Source organism: Triturus cristatus, chromosome 8, assembly GCF_964204655.1.
Source record: "Triturus cristatus chromosome 8, aTriCri1.1, whole genome shotgun sequence".
Classification (NCBI taxonomy): Eukaryota; Metazoa; Chordata; class Amphibia; order Caudata; family Salamandridae; genus Triturus; species Triturus cristatus.
Genome location: NC_140591.1, coordinates 587805886 through 587820914, shown reverse-complemented (window position 1 = coordinate 587820914; position 15029 = coordinate 587805886).

Below are 15029 nucleotides of genomic sequence, written 5' to 3'. Positions count from 1 at the left end.
CAGTAAATCATAAACATTGGTGGCTCTTATTATGATTGTTTAAACATATGAGCAAAGGAAAATATGATCAGCTCAGCACTGGACGATACAGTTACTTATTGCATAATTATTAGAATGAAAAATATTTGTACATGGTCTTAGATAGCAATAGAACCTGAATATACCTGCAACATCCAGCAATGGAGGCTGGGCATAATCATGTATCAGGGAAAAGTAGCGAAAGGGAAACCAGTTGTCAATGATTCATTTGAATGGCAGAAAACGTGTCCATCAGTTACATGAAATAAACTTACCCACAAAAAATAGCCTAGTTGAAGCAATATGAAAATAATATAGTCTGAAGGTAAAACCTACTTAACATAATATAGTCTGAAGTTAAACACTGCAGCTAAAACCCTACACTAAATAGATTACTAGTGGAAAATAGATAACGATCAATTACCAGTTGATACCATTTTGTCACCCTCGTAGGGAGAAACGAGTTTCAATTTTTTCTTTTTTTTTTTTACTTTATTTTCTTTATTTGAGAAACAGAACAAGTAGTGGCTAGCATCATTCCATAGATATAGAAAACAAACAGCAAAAACTAAATTCATGAGAATAAAGCAGAGAAGATACTAAAGCAATAAATCACATGAAAAATCAATTATGAGTCCTAATAGTCAGAAACAGAGCAAAAGGCTCTACGAATAATCAATACATAGATGACATAGATGACATTCGGGACTTCTCCATAATCAAAATCAGAGCTTAGACCATTCCTCTAGAGGGGCCCAAATCTTAGAGGCCAACTCCCGCCTGCTTCTCCCCCTTAGTAGAACCACTGAGGACTCCAAGTTATACAATGCTAACATCCTAGCTCTCCAATTCAAAAAAGTAGGGGCTTCTAAACTTAGCCATTGAGATGTAATACAAAGCCGAATCATAGCCATCACTACAAAGAAGAAAGCGACGACATATCTAGATCTTCCAACCATCCCAGTGTCCTCACACCCCATTATGACCATCTCTGGGGAGATTACAACCGGGATATCAAGCACCATATTTATAAAGATCTCAACTTCACGGTGGAAGTACCTCAGATTTGGACACAAGTAAAACATGTGTATAGCATCGGCTGCTTGAAGCCCACACCTAGCGCAACAATCGCCCTTCCGACCACCCCACTTTGCAATCTTTGCCGCTGTATAATACAAATCAGAAATTGCCATATAGCTTTGAGTCCGTAAGCTACCGGAGACTAAGACATGGCTTGTTAATTCCAATGCAGGCCTTATATCCACCCCAGCCTTACCTAATTTCCCCTCCCACTTGATATTCTGGGCGTCAAGATCATCCGGAAGACCAGATAATAGATGTTGATAAACAGTACTTTATTCTAGCCCTCCTAAGAGCTAATTCAATTACAATGACCTTATCAAACATTGTGGGGGTATCATGATGGCATTTATCAATAAAGCTTCTGATTTGGAGATATTTGAAAAAATCCTGGGTATTTACATGAAATGTTTCCCTTAAAAAAGAAAAAGAGGCCATTTGCCCACCCGAAGATAAGTCGCCTATATCGTTCAAGCCCAATAGCTGCCATCTAAAAATAACCTGATCCTGGAAAATAGGGGGCAAGACGCCAACAGCATTAAAGGGCGTGTAAATATTAACCTTCGAAATAGCACATTTGTAACGGATTTTCCGCCAGACCGAAAACAGAGCACCAATGACTTTAAATCTTGTTTTTTTGAAGTAACTAGGTTCCAATATCCGCATTAAAATACCCTTAGCCACCTCGCCCAAACCTATCTCATATATAGAAGGTCTACTAAACAGCGGGACAACTGCCCTGTCTCCTACCAGCAGTGGCCCAAAGTGTTGCAGCATGGCTGACCAATAATATAATAAAAAATTGGGGACCGCCCAGCCCCCTCGGACCCTAGTAAGACACATCCACTTGGCTGCCCTGCGTGACCGGCGGTATCCCCAGAGAAACCTATAGCAAACCCTCTCAACCCTGACCTAGCTCACCTGTGAGAGCTCCAGAGGAATAGTTCTAAACAGATACAAGAGCTTTGGGAGAACCAGCATTTTAAGTACATTACAGCGGCCGTGTGGTGACAAATGGTCTAATCTTTCCAGCTTAGCATTGACAGATTCGACCACTGGAAGAATATTCAGATCAGGAATATTGGTTACTGCGGCAGTAGTTTTGACCCCCAAATACACTGCTTCTGTGACAGCAGGGACATCAGAGGGAAACATGGTGGCTGATTGAATAACCTGCGTTTTTGAGGACATTTAACTTATACCCTGAAAATAAGCCAAATTGTTCAGCAAGGATCTTTAGAGCTGCAAAGGCAGGCCCAACATCGCTGGATGAAACCACAATGTCGTCAGCATAAGCCAGCGTCTTGTACTCTGCACCATTAACCCTAACCGGCAGAATATTTAAGTTCTCTTCGATTTTACTGAGGAAGGGTTCAATGTACAGAGAAAAGAGCAAGGGCGAGCAGGGGCACCCTTGTCTGGTGCCCCTGCTGATGTTAAAAGGCCCTGACTCCTGCCCAGAAATGCGAATTATTGCGGCTGGAGAGATATATAGTGACTGAATGGCCTGGACAATTTCGGTGTTAACGCCCTTCCAGCGGAGCACTGCCCATAGAAACCCCCAGGAGACCCTGTCAAACGCCTTCTCGGCGTCCAACAGGATCACTCAGAGGGGAGACCCTGTAGCCTGAGCCCAATCCAACAGGGCAATGACCCGCTGAACATGGTCAGCTGTATCCCTGCCCGGGATAAAGCCGTGCTGGTGCAGAGAGACTAGCGGGGTGATAACCTCCGCGAGTCTAGAAGATAACATTTTTGAATATATTTTGCTATCTGTATTTATAAGTGAGATCGGTCGATAGGATGACGGATTTAGCTCAAATGTATCATTTTTCTTAAACAATACAATTGTAGTTTGCCGCCAGGAATCCGGGATGACACCCCTCTGTGCTGTCCTAAAGACTGATAATATGTCCTGGCGGATCTCTAGGGAGAACGCCTTGTAGAATTCTAAAGGAATGACATCACGGCCAGCAGCTTACCCATTGGCCAGAGATTTTCTTGCCAACTCGACCTCCTCCAAAGCAATTGGAGCAGAAAGAACCTCATTCTGTCCTGTTGTAACTTTAGGAGTGTCGATATTCTGAAGAAAGCCATCAGCCAAAACTCACTCTGGAGTCTAACACTCTCTCCCTCGTAGAGCAAAGTATAGAACTTCTTAAAAACATCCATGACCCCCTCCTGCGTGTCCTGAATAACACCCTGCTGATCCTGAACTCTTTTGATTCGATTTGCCAAGCTTTTCTATTGCAATCTTTTGGCAAGAATTCTGCCTGAGTTTTCCCAAAAACTCGTACATCATCGTACGATATTGCACGTACTTTGCGGCCAAGTCTTGACCAAAGAATTCCAATAATTTAGCCTTGGCTATGGCCACCGCCTGCTGACTCGGATCTGTATTGAGGCCATCCTTAATATTATGTGTTAGTGCCATTTCTGCCACCCGCAACTCCTCCACACGACCCTTGGTCTGTTCCTGTATGATCTTCCATCGATAAGCTGCAAAGCTTTTAGTCTCGCCGCGGAGTGCGGCCTTAAATGTATCCCAAACTATACAATCAGAGGCAGTTTTCCTATTAATACTTAAGAATTCAGTTATCCACTTTATCATGTGATCCCGATAAGATTGGTCCAGAAGTAACTTTCTTTTTAATGTCCATAGCCTAGGAACTCTAACCAGCCGACCCCAAGGACACTCAACTATCAGTGAATTATGATCCGATAAAATTCTTGGGGATACTACAATAGAAGCCGCCCCTACCAACTGATCAGAAATAAAAAAATAGTCCAGCCGAACCATTTTATTGTGGGGGGCAGAGTAGAATGTATACCCATCATCGTCTTTATTATGCCTATGCCAAACGTCGACCAATCCATGCTCTAATACTAAAGTCTGAAGAGCCTTGAAAACCCTGGGTTTCCTACCAAAATACCTTTGATCACTTATCAGATTAAAATTACTTGCCAAATTAATATTCAAATCTCCACATATAAACATTGGGTGCGGCCATGCTGTTAATTCTAAATTTAAACATTTTATGACTTCTGGGTCATCTAAGTTTGACCCATATATCATGCAGACAGATAGGGGTCTACCATTAATAACCATTTCTGCCACAGCCCGCCTGCCTGCAATATTCTCTTTTACAAGAGCCAACACCTTGCTTTAGCAGAATGGCCACACCTCTAATCATGGATGTCTGTCGATAACAGGCTACGAGATCATAACCAGGAACCTTCAAACATTCCCGCTTCCCCCAGGGTGTATATGTCTCTTGCAGACACAAAATCTCCACTTGCATAGTTTGCACAATTTTAGAGAACAGGGCCCATTTTTTCCCGTCATTCAGGCCACAGATGTTCCATGAACTTAAACGCAATCTACCCTGCCCCATTTAGACACCTTCGCCCCGCTTATGAGGCAACAGGACCAAGGTCCTTGTGATGGAATAGGCTGGTTCTCCCCACTCTCCCCTAGATCCTTCCTCCCATTTAACCACCATCCGAGGATCTGAGCTGATCGGAACCAAAAAGAAATACTAAGAAAAATAAAACCCCTAGCGATCGACTCAGCCCCTGTCATAATACCTCAAAGCCCCTGCAATGGTGAACCAAAGAAGCAGACATTTTTAACTAAATAGAATTCAAAAGCTCCTTCGCCTGAACTTCAGATACGAAAAACCTGGTCTGGCCCTGATGGATTATTTTCAACATGGAAGGATAAAGCAGGAAGCTTGGGCTCCCTTGGAATGGGGCTATTAGCTGGTGGAGCTGCCACCTCCGCTCAATAGTTGCCGGACAAAAATCTGGTCTAACGAAAAATTCACAATCTTTCCCTACCCTCTTCCTGTCTGGCCTAGCTAGGTCATAGACCTTCTCCCTGGCCAAGAAGTTATTTAAACAAATTAATATTACCTGAGGCTTATCGCCAGCCGAGCCAGAGTTCTGCCTTTGCTTGAAGGGAAAGCGATGCGCATGTTGAACTTCCAGTTGCCAATCCCACTGCGTGACGTCCGGGAAAGCTTCGGAAAACAGCTCCACCACAAACTGCCTAATGTCCGACCCCTCCCTACCTTCCGGGATTCCCGAAATCCTTAAATTATTTCTCCTGGCCCTATTTTCTAGATCAGTCAATTTCCAGAGCATGTCATCCCTTTGCACTTTGATCAGGTCTGTAAGTCCTTTCTGAGTTGTCAACTCATCCTCAAGAGTTGAAATCCTTTCCTCAGCCTCTACAATTCTGACAGCAATGTCCGAGCATGTTTTACCCACTCTTCGGATTGAGTTTTGCATCCTACGGCATGCACCCTGTGTGCGGGCACTCTCTTGACGCATCTCCTCATGATGTGCCATAATGGTCTGATAAATAATTGACAAAGTAATTTCCCCAGAAGGGACCTGAGGGGGGTTGGCAGCACTACCTCCAACCACAGCAACGGCGTTACCAACTATGCCAGGCTGCATGGAGAAAGAATAGTCCCACATCATTGAACCCAGCGACCCAGGGGCCTAACTTGACAGAAGAGTCCCTTGATCTTTCAATTTCGTAGCTTTGCGGGCCGTACGAGGGCGACGGGGTGAATGTTTGTCCTTAGATAATTCATTGGACCGCCAGTCTGCGGGATCACTATCATCATCTGTCCACTCTCTGTCTGGACCTTCATCCTCTGATGAGCCTGTATGGTCAGACATCAAGTAAAATGAATCTCCCCCTTCGGGCTCCTTGGTATATCCTTTAACATCAGAGGAGCCATTTGGGGGGCGAACCTTGAACAGCTGGACGTCCAACAACAGTGCTTTGACCGAGCAATTCAGGAGTTTGTTGAATGCAGATAGCATGCGGGGCTGCAATTCCCATAGTGCCGCTCACCGGGAAAAAAGTAATTGGCTGGGAAAGCTTTTTCGTTGCACCCGACCGGCACTATGCTATTGTTAAGGACGGCCCCATTAAAGTCCAATAAGTTGATCTGAGTCTGTTCCTGAGGCCCAGAGCCGATGAGCTGCCATCACCCACAGCACTAACCACGGGTATGACAGAAGTAGAGGCTGTGCCTACCGATTTCAACATCCCATCCTTCGGCATTTTTGATGCGGTCAACTGCTCTCGCTTGCTGCCTCCCCTGCCCACAGGTGTCTTAGCTTTCCCTGCGTGCAGTTTAAACAATGTGGGCAAGGTCTGCTTTCCCTTACCGCTCCCAACAGGCACCGATTGTAGGTTGGCTACATCTCCCGCCGCCACCTCATCAGCCCCCCGAGGAGCATACAGCTCCTTCACTCCGCTGGCAGCTTTACCAGGGCTAGTTGCTCGCATTGTCGGTGGCTCGTGCTTTCCCGGTCATATTCTTTATCTGCACTTTCGGGGCCATGATTCCAAACGAGCAATGAGGCAGACACAGATGCAGGAGACCAAAACAAATCGGAGTTGACCCGAGCCAAAGCCAGAGTATTTTGCCCGTAAGTCTTTTCTGTAATTGTGTGAGCCGCCTCAGCATGAGATTCGTTTTTTTAAATTCAAATCAGTATCAGAGTAGAACACTTTTGCTTCAAATTTCGTCCATCGCAGCGGCAGTAACTTCCTAGAGTAGGAGGGATTATCCAGGAGAGCTCACAGCACCAGCTCACTCAGCCGGGTGACCAGCTGCCATCTTGCCCCCCAAAACCCGGGAGAAACGAGTTTCAAATGAACTAGAAAAAGGACTAAACCAGCACAATAGAAACCAGAATCATGCTTAAGAGTGTAGGTATTTCACAAACCTAAGGAAGTATCTTTAAACATGAAAGACCAGCAGGGAAGAAAAATACATAGCCCAAACGCCACATTCACACAAGAATAATCCCTGTCTGTCTTTAAAAAAAGATCCCATTTATGTTTCTCTCTTCGCCAATTATGATGCTGTGTCAGTCCTTTTCTGACTTTGTGAGGAGGTTTCTGTTCAAACTTTGGCCCACTTTGACTTTTGCAAATATTATGAACTCTTCACCAAGAAATTTTTAAAACCTGTTTTTTAATCATATAGATTTTACCAGCATAAAACGACTTTGCATTGTTTGCACAAGTTGCCCATTCCTGTATGTGGCGAGTTTTTTTAAATCTGCAAATTAAACCAGTTGAATTTCTAAATCACTTTTTGATTGCTTTACAATTTGCTGCTGTATAAGATCAGATTGTATTTTCCCAAAACCAATCCGTGTTTAACAATATCTGCTTCATGTGCTTTCATGGCAGGTTTTAAACTAATCTAAAGCTTATTGATAATGGTGAATCCCTGTCCGTTGAATCAAGATCAGGGCCAGATTGGCCATAGGGGACACCAGGCATTTACCCGGTGGGCTGCCAGGGTTGGTGGCCGTTTTTGGACCCCTGGGGGCCGATTTTGTTACAGGACTGTTTTAGTAGCATAGCTGCAATATCGGCTGCTGTAACAAAATTGGCTGAAACCAGACCTGGCAAAGAGCTTGGCCGCACCCCCAACCCACCTGGTTTTGGTTCCCAGTCCGGCCCTGATCAACATACTCCCTTTGTCATCCATAAATAGATGTAATTACTGGGCAGAGGAAAGAAAGAATTTTAATTCTTCATAGCTGTTTATGTAAATAGAAATAAAAATAGCTGTTGCAGTTCATTTGAAAAGGAATCAAAGACAGGAATGGGGGAGAGTGGCGAAAAGGATAAGGGGCCATGTGTACTAACCATTTTTTTGTCCAAACCCTGCAATTCTGTAAATCACAGGGATTATGGCAAGAAAATTTTGTTTTCTAATGTACTAAACTCATTTAGCAATTTGGTACCATGTTAACTGTTAGAACTGGGATTTCTGGTTGGCTAAGGCTTGCGCCAAAGCCAGGCAGAAACCACCACTCTAGTCAGGGCAAGGAAGTTACACGCCAAAGATAACCCCTGCTCACCCCCTTGGTAGCTTGGCACGAGCAGTCAGGCTTATCTCTGAGGCAAGGTGTAAAGCGTTTGCGCGCGCACCCAGCAACAACACCCAAGGCCCACCACAAAGGAAACTCCACACAAGGTATTCTATAAAAATAGCCTTTGTATTATACACAGCACATTAGATAAAAACACACACTTTACAATGTGCCAACAGGCACGGGCAGAATTTACAAGGGATTATATATATACAGGGGACAGGGCCGCATGGACCACTGTCAAGAACCAGCACTTTTAGAATATAAAATTACTGTAGCACAAAATACACATATAACACACAACCAGTAACTACTGGTAACAAGAAAGTATCACCTACGCAACCCTAACCACTTTTAGGAGAATACTGCGCAGGGAACTAGGACCTCACTAGCACCACCTGTACTAGTAGGAAACAAACAACCACCTAAGTATCACCATACCTATAGGGGTAAACACACATTACACATGATGCCTAAAACATTCAGAGGTGTAGGGAACGAAAACACATGATGCATAAGACATTCAGAGGTGTAAGGAAGGAAAACACATGATGCATGAAAACACATTCAGAGGTGTAAAGCAAGGCACATGACGCATCGAAATACATTCAGAGGTGCAGGTAAGGGAAACACATGATGCATAAAAATACATTCAGCGGTGTAAAGCAAGGAGACTCACATAGGCCACCACCTGTGGCAGTTCCTAGGCCAACTGGCCTCGTTGGGGCTAGGACACCCTGTGTCCAGTCAAGCTGCGCCAGCTGCGCAGACTAAAGCAAAAATACCCCCAACCTAAACGTTGCAGCTGCCCACTAAGTGCTGGGCAGCTGTAGAACTGAGCATGGGCACCACCAATGTGCCCTGGGACACGTAGGAGCGGCCCGCTGCCTTCCGGGGCCGCTCTACTCACTAAGGAATGCCCCCTAGAGCCTCGGGGCTCTAAACCACAACGACAGCCTCCTGGAGCCTTCTAGGCTCGAGTGATCAACACTTTGCCCTTTCGTTGGAGCCACGGGGCTCAGAATCCAATGCGCCCCGTTTTGTAGCCTCACAGGGCTCTAGCGAAGTGTCCCCGGTCGTTGGAGTGCCTCGCGCTCTGGACACTCAAGCCCCCAGTACGTCAGAGTCCCACACGGGGGACTCGTGCACACTCTATGGCTCGCGCTCGAGAGCCAATGCCCCCAAACACATGCGTGGAGTCCCCAGCCCTCTGCACTTACCGGGCTGCCTTCAGGGGACTCCCGCGTCGTCTGCTCTCACTGCTCCGGCGGACGGGCGGACTCTTCTCCACGCGGAGGGGCAGGCACCGACAATGTGCCTCGCGCCCCCTCCGCACCGACTCCGGCCGCCGCGCTCCTCTCCTCAGTCCAGCGCGGGGTGGGCTCCCGCCTGGATCGACACCCTCGAGGTCCGGACCAGCCACGATGCTTCGTAGGAGGCGGGGTAGGCTCCCGCCCTCCTATCCTCAGTTCCGGTTGTCCCGGAGGCCCGCCCTCAACCCGCCTGACTTCCGGTCCGGGCTGCAGCGGTGATTCTCGGCCGTCAGAGGGGTAGGCTCCCCCGTAAGCACAACGAACAAGCGGGGTGGGCACCCGCCAACGAAATCAAAGCGCACACAGCGCTATAAAGTGAGCCAGCGCTCGCAGCGCTACAAAGATCATAAAAGCGCTCCCAGGCGCTGAGAAACAGCAAGTCCAGGGAAACAGCGCGCACAGCGCTACAAAGTCCAGGAAGCGCTCCCAGGCGCTGTTGATCACCAAAAAGGTCCAGTAAGGAGTCCTCAAAGAACAGGGGGCACAGGCTGGGCCCAGAGCCAGCACACAGGGCCCTCCAGCAGGGAGGCAGTCCCCAGTGGCGGTCTCTCCTGGCGCCCAGCAGCAGCAGGCCCCCCCTCAGATGATCCTGCAAGAGAACACCAAATGTAAGGGGACACACCCTTTTTATATAGTACAAGTCTTTGTCTAAAGTGCAGGGAAGGGGCGAACCAGTTCCAACAGGTTCCTGAGCACTTTGTTTTGCTCAGCCCCTCTCCCTATTCACTGGCAGGGCTAGGGTCATTAGACGCACCACAGGGGCCGGCGCCAGCATTGTGTGGGGGAAGCCCTGTCCTATTCAGGACCCAGGTACACTCCTCCCCAGCCATCAACATGCTAACTCCCCATTCACCACTGGGTGACTCCTCCTGACTCTGGGGAATTCCCTAGTCCGTTACCTGACCTCACCAGCCAATCGCCAGACAAGCCACACATTTCAGACTGCACACTGAAGCGCCCACTTCTAGAAGTGGCACTTCCACACCAGGTACATGCACGCCGCACACATCAATGCGCAGCATTCACTCACACGAGTCCGCACATACCAAACACGGGCCTGCACACCCCACGCATCAGGAACTACCGGGACACATACATTCCCCCATGCATTCCTATGGGAGGGCAGGCCAACCTCACAACACGCACGCACTTTACCCTGGGACACAGCGGTAAAGTGCGCAGAAACCCAAAAATCACTAAACCAAGTCATCAATGAAAAGCAAAAAGTTTCGGGGTGAACCTGCCAGAAGGGCCGGGTCCAACATTAACGAATCACTAAAAGGGTTTAAGAAATCAGTAGGAATCATTACTTTTGAAGCGTTGTGCTTTGTGCGTCCCTTCCAAGTGGTCATTCTTTATAGTATGTAATAATGTTTTGCAACCAAAATCCAATCACAAAACATTAATATTTAAATCACATCTCAAAGGACGTGGTACTCCATTCACAAATAGGAAGGGGGCCCCAAGAGATCCCCTTCCCCTTTGTAAATGGTCATAAAAACATTTCTAACAGTAAGTAGTGGTCCTTGGGACAACTACCTACTTTTTTTAAACGCATTTCGCTTTCCTTTGATGAAAACAGGCTACATTTAAAAAAAGATCGTTTTATTTAAAAGCACCCACAGATGTGGTGGTCTACTGACCCCAGCAGGCCAACATTCCTGTAATGACAGTGGATCATTAAGGCTTACCTCGTTAATATTCATGAGGCAGGTAGAATTGCTACCCACTGGGGTTTGGAATTTTGTGAACCAACCTACTGGTACATAGACCAGTTAGAAAAACACTATAAGACTAGCAAATTGTTGGTGCACAAATTGAGACCTCTTTTAGCTAAGTCCAGTATAGTACATTTGGTTCTAGATTTGTTAAGATCATCCAGGGAAAAATAACCTGTGGCTTTTAAAAAGTAATTTTGAGAGGGTTGGAAGACCCACTCAAATAATAATCACAATCCTTGTCAGGGTGAGCCTCAAAAGTCACTAAATTAACCTGTGCCTAAGACGCTGATAGCTCGGCACAAAAGCAGCCAGTCTTAACTTAGAGGCAATGTGTATAGCATTTATATAGCACTCAAAGATTAATAAAGTGAAAACACGAAATACATTTTTTGAAAATAGAGGAATATTTAATAAATAAACCAATTGGCAAAAGTCCAATTGGTAGAACTGGAGATGATTTTTTTAAAGGGAAAATAGTGCCAAGAGGCACAAAGCACCCACTGCATTATCTGGATGTGCTGGACCCTGACAAAGTCAAGTTCAGGCTGAGTTTGTCCCTCTGGGAATCATACCTTTTTGTCCTTGTTGTGAGATCTGTGCAGCACGGCTCTGTGAAGGGTCTGCATCCCTTAGAATTGGACCAGATGAAGCTCCCAGCTGAGTGGCTCTGGGAGACTCGATGTCTTGCTGTATTGGATCTATGATTCCCTTCAGGTACGAGCTGCATGGTTCTGCAGGGCTCGGCTTTGGATTTTTTAATGTCTCAGGTATGAGCAGCACATCCCTACAGGGCTCAACATGACTCTGCATTGAGACTGGTACAGATTCTTTTAACCAGGATTTGCACAGCATGGCTCTGTGAGGCTATGCTTTGCTTGGTCACAGATATATATGAAGCCTTCAGTTGAGAGCTACACAACTGTGTGTGGCCCTGTGTTGTTATTCAGGTGTAAGACGACAAAGAAAACAATGACAGTGCGTCTCTTAACTTGGTACTGAGATTGGCGCAATAGTCACAGTACAGTGATTGTTATACATTAATTTCTGACATAACTGAGGTGCTCAACATATATAAGAAATAAGTGTTCAAAGGTGCTAGTGCATTTAGATACGCACATTTAAGGTCAAATGTTTTAACCAGTCCAATATGTTTTATGCCAGAGGTTTAAAAAAAAAAAAACCTCTGCAATATCATGACCTTCTTAGTGCTATCATAGGGGTTTCAAAATGATCTAATATGGATGGGTTCATAATTTCACATTGTATTAATCACTGTCTATTCTGATGAAAATTAGAAGAAATCCCCAATGGTTATTGCCGACACATTTGAACTGCTGGTGGCTGGGGGTTCTCATCAGGACTAGGGCTGGTGGTGTTCTTTTGTATCTTTCATCTTCAAGGGCAGGCCCATTCCATGTATTGAAACATTATGCACATATAAAGCCTCTGTTCAATCCATTTTCATTTTCAAGGGTATTCTCAGTCTTGTGGGCGTAGATTTTTATTTGCGACGTGTGACCTGGCAGGGTTTCACAATGTCATGTCAGAAAAGCTGCTCTTGTAACTGAGGAGTTACAAACCACCAGAAAAATAAAATAACAGAATGCTACAAATATGAATGATTTCTCCACTCGTTAGTCCAAGGACTAATCAATAAACTGAATGGACCATAATATAACATTGCATCCTAATATATATGTGACATTGAGTACATGTGATAGTACTTATGAATACATTACTTTTATCATCTGCAATGTGTGATTAGCTCCAAGGGTCAGAATTATAACTATGATCGCTCAAACCAATGCAATAATACACAGGCATAAGATCTGATGTCCAAGCCCAAAAAATTGTATTTTGGATTCACTTTAGACCTCCTGCCAATAAGGTTTCAAAAAAAAAAGTTCAGAGATCTCAATATTGAAGATGGAATCCTCGCACCTACCTATAACTGGACAAGTGGCATACCATCAGGTACATATCTGTTGTTTATTCTCATCAATAATATAGATGTAGGGGTATTGTGGACAATACCCAAGTGATCTTCAAATTGACTGATTCAGATAAGGACCACAACTGTATTAAATTAATCTTTGCCACCTTACTGGCCTGAGTGAGCAATGATTGTATTTGCTTAATCTTTAATTCTTATACTTGCATATTTAAATGGTTATACTTGTGGGCCCTGTACAACTACATAAAGGTAAAACAAGTACCTGTTTGTATGTTTTTTAAACAAGAACCTATTTCCTTTCACTGCAGGCATGATCAATCACAATCTACTGGCATCTCCTAATAATTCAACTTAACTCACTTTCCACTTCAGACTCACAAGTCTTGCCTCACTTCTTCCTTGCATACCTCCTCCTACTTATTTCATACTTTGCAAAGGTTCTTGCTATGCTTGTCAACTTCAATCAAACTACATCACTCCCAGAGCTCATTGTTTTACTAACATCTGATAACTGTTCATGCGACCCATCTGATGCTTTCAGTCACACAAGTGCTATAACCTCAAATGTAATATCTTCTCTAATCTCCCCATTTAACCACTCACTACACTCTGGTACCTATCCCTCTTCTTTTAACAGTGCTGTTGTTCTATCTGTATTAAAGAAATGCACAGCTAACCCTCCATCTCATTCTACCTACTGCTCAGTGTCTCTACTTTCTTTCGTCACCAAAATACTTGAAGAACCCTCTTTCCAACTGCCTGACTCTCCACATCAATGTCATCAATCTACTCCATCCCTTCCAATCTAGCTTCCATAACTTTCACTCCACTAAAACAGCCCTCAGAGGTCACTAACGTCATTCACACCTCCATCGCAACCAGCTGTCATCCATTTTCATGCTCCTGGATCTTTCTTCAGCTTTTGACACTGTCAACCACAATACCTTACTCTCAAATGGTTACACTATTATCTCTCTAACATGTCTTTCACCATAGAGAGGCATTTCATCAGATCTTCTACCACACTAGAGGTCAGTGTTCCCCAAGGCTCATACCGCCCTTAATGATAACAGTTCCTGTTTTTGTTTCTCCTGCCACCTGTATATGGGTGACACTCACATTTTCTTATTCATAAACTTTTGTCTCCTTCGGCCTCCTTGGATGTCAGACTGGCTTGTTGCCATTTGTCACTTGATGACTTTACAATTGCTCGTATTGAACTCTTCTAAAACCAAGGTCCTATACTTTACATTCTTCTCTAGAATTCCCTCCACTGCTAGCTTCATCTACTTCCTGCCAGATATGCTCAATTGTGCCTACATCAGCCAAAAAATTAGGAGTACTTTTCTACATTATTATGCAGATGAAGGGGCAGATTTACAAGCCCTTTGCGACACTTTTACGCCGCTGTTGCGTCACTTTTGTGACACAGCAGCGGCGTAAACAATGTGCCACTATGCGACATATTTACAATGTGACGCATCTAGTGAGAAGCGTCACATTGTAAAGGCCTGCGCTACATTATACCTGCATCCGGTATAATGTATGTAGGGTGGGCGTTCCGTCGCAAGGAAGCCCCGCAAAAGTGATGCAGTGAAATCTACAAGATTTCACGGAGTCACTTTTATGTCCCCGCTACGTCAAATCCTTACGTCTGCTTGAAGCAGGCATAAGGCGTGACGCAGTATATTAGGTATAGGGCACCCCTGAGCAATGCTGGAGTTGCATTGCGCTTGCAACACAACTCCAGCACTGCGTCTCCCTTACACCGACAGATGCGTCACACATCTGTCTATCTTTGCGCTATGGTGCGCCGCATTGTAAATGTGGCCATCCATGATGGCGCAAGGGGTTTATAAGTCACGCTAAATAACTGGTGCATCCCTGCTAATATGCAGGGATGCTCCAGTTATTGTAAATCTGCCCCTAAATCTTTTATTACCAACACAACCACTAGTAAGATACCAGATCTAAAATATTCATAGAATCCGTCCCATTTTCCAAAGACCTGGTTAACCCTCTACT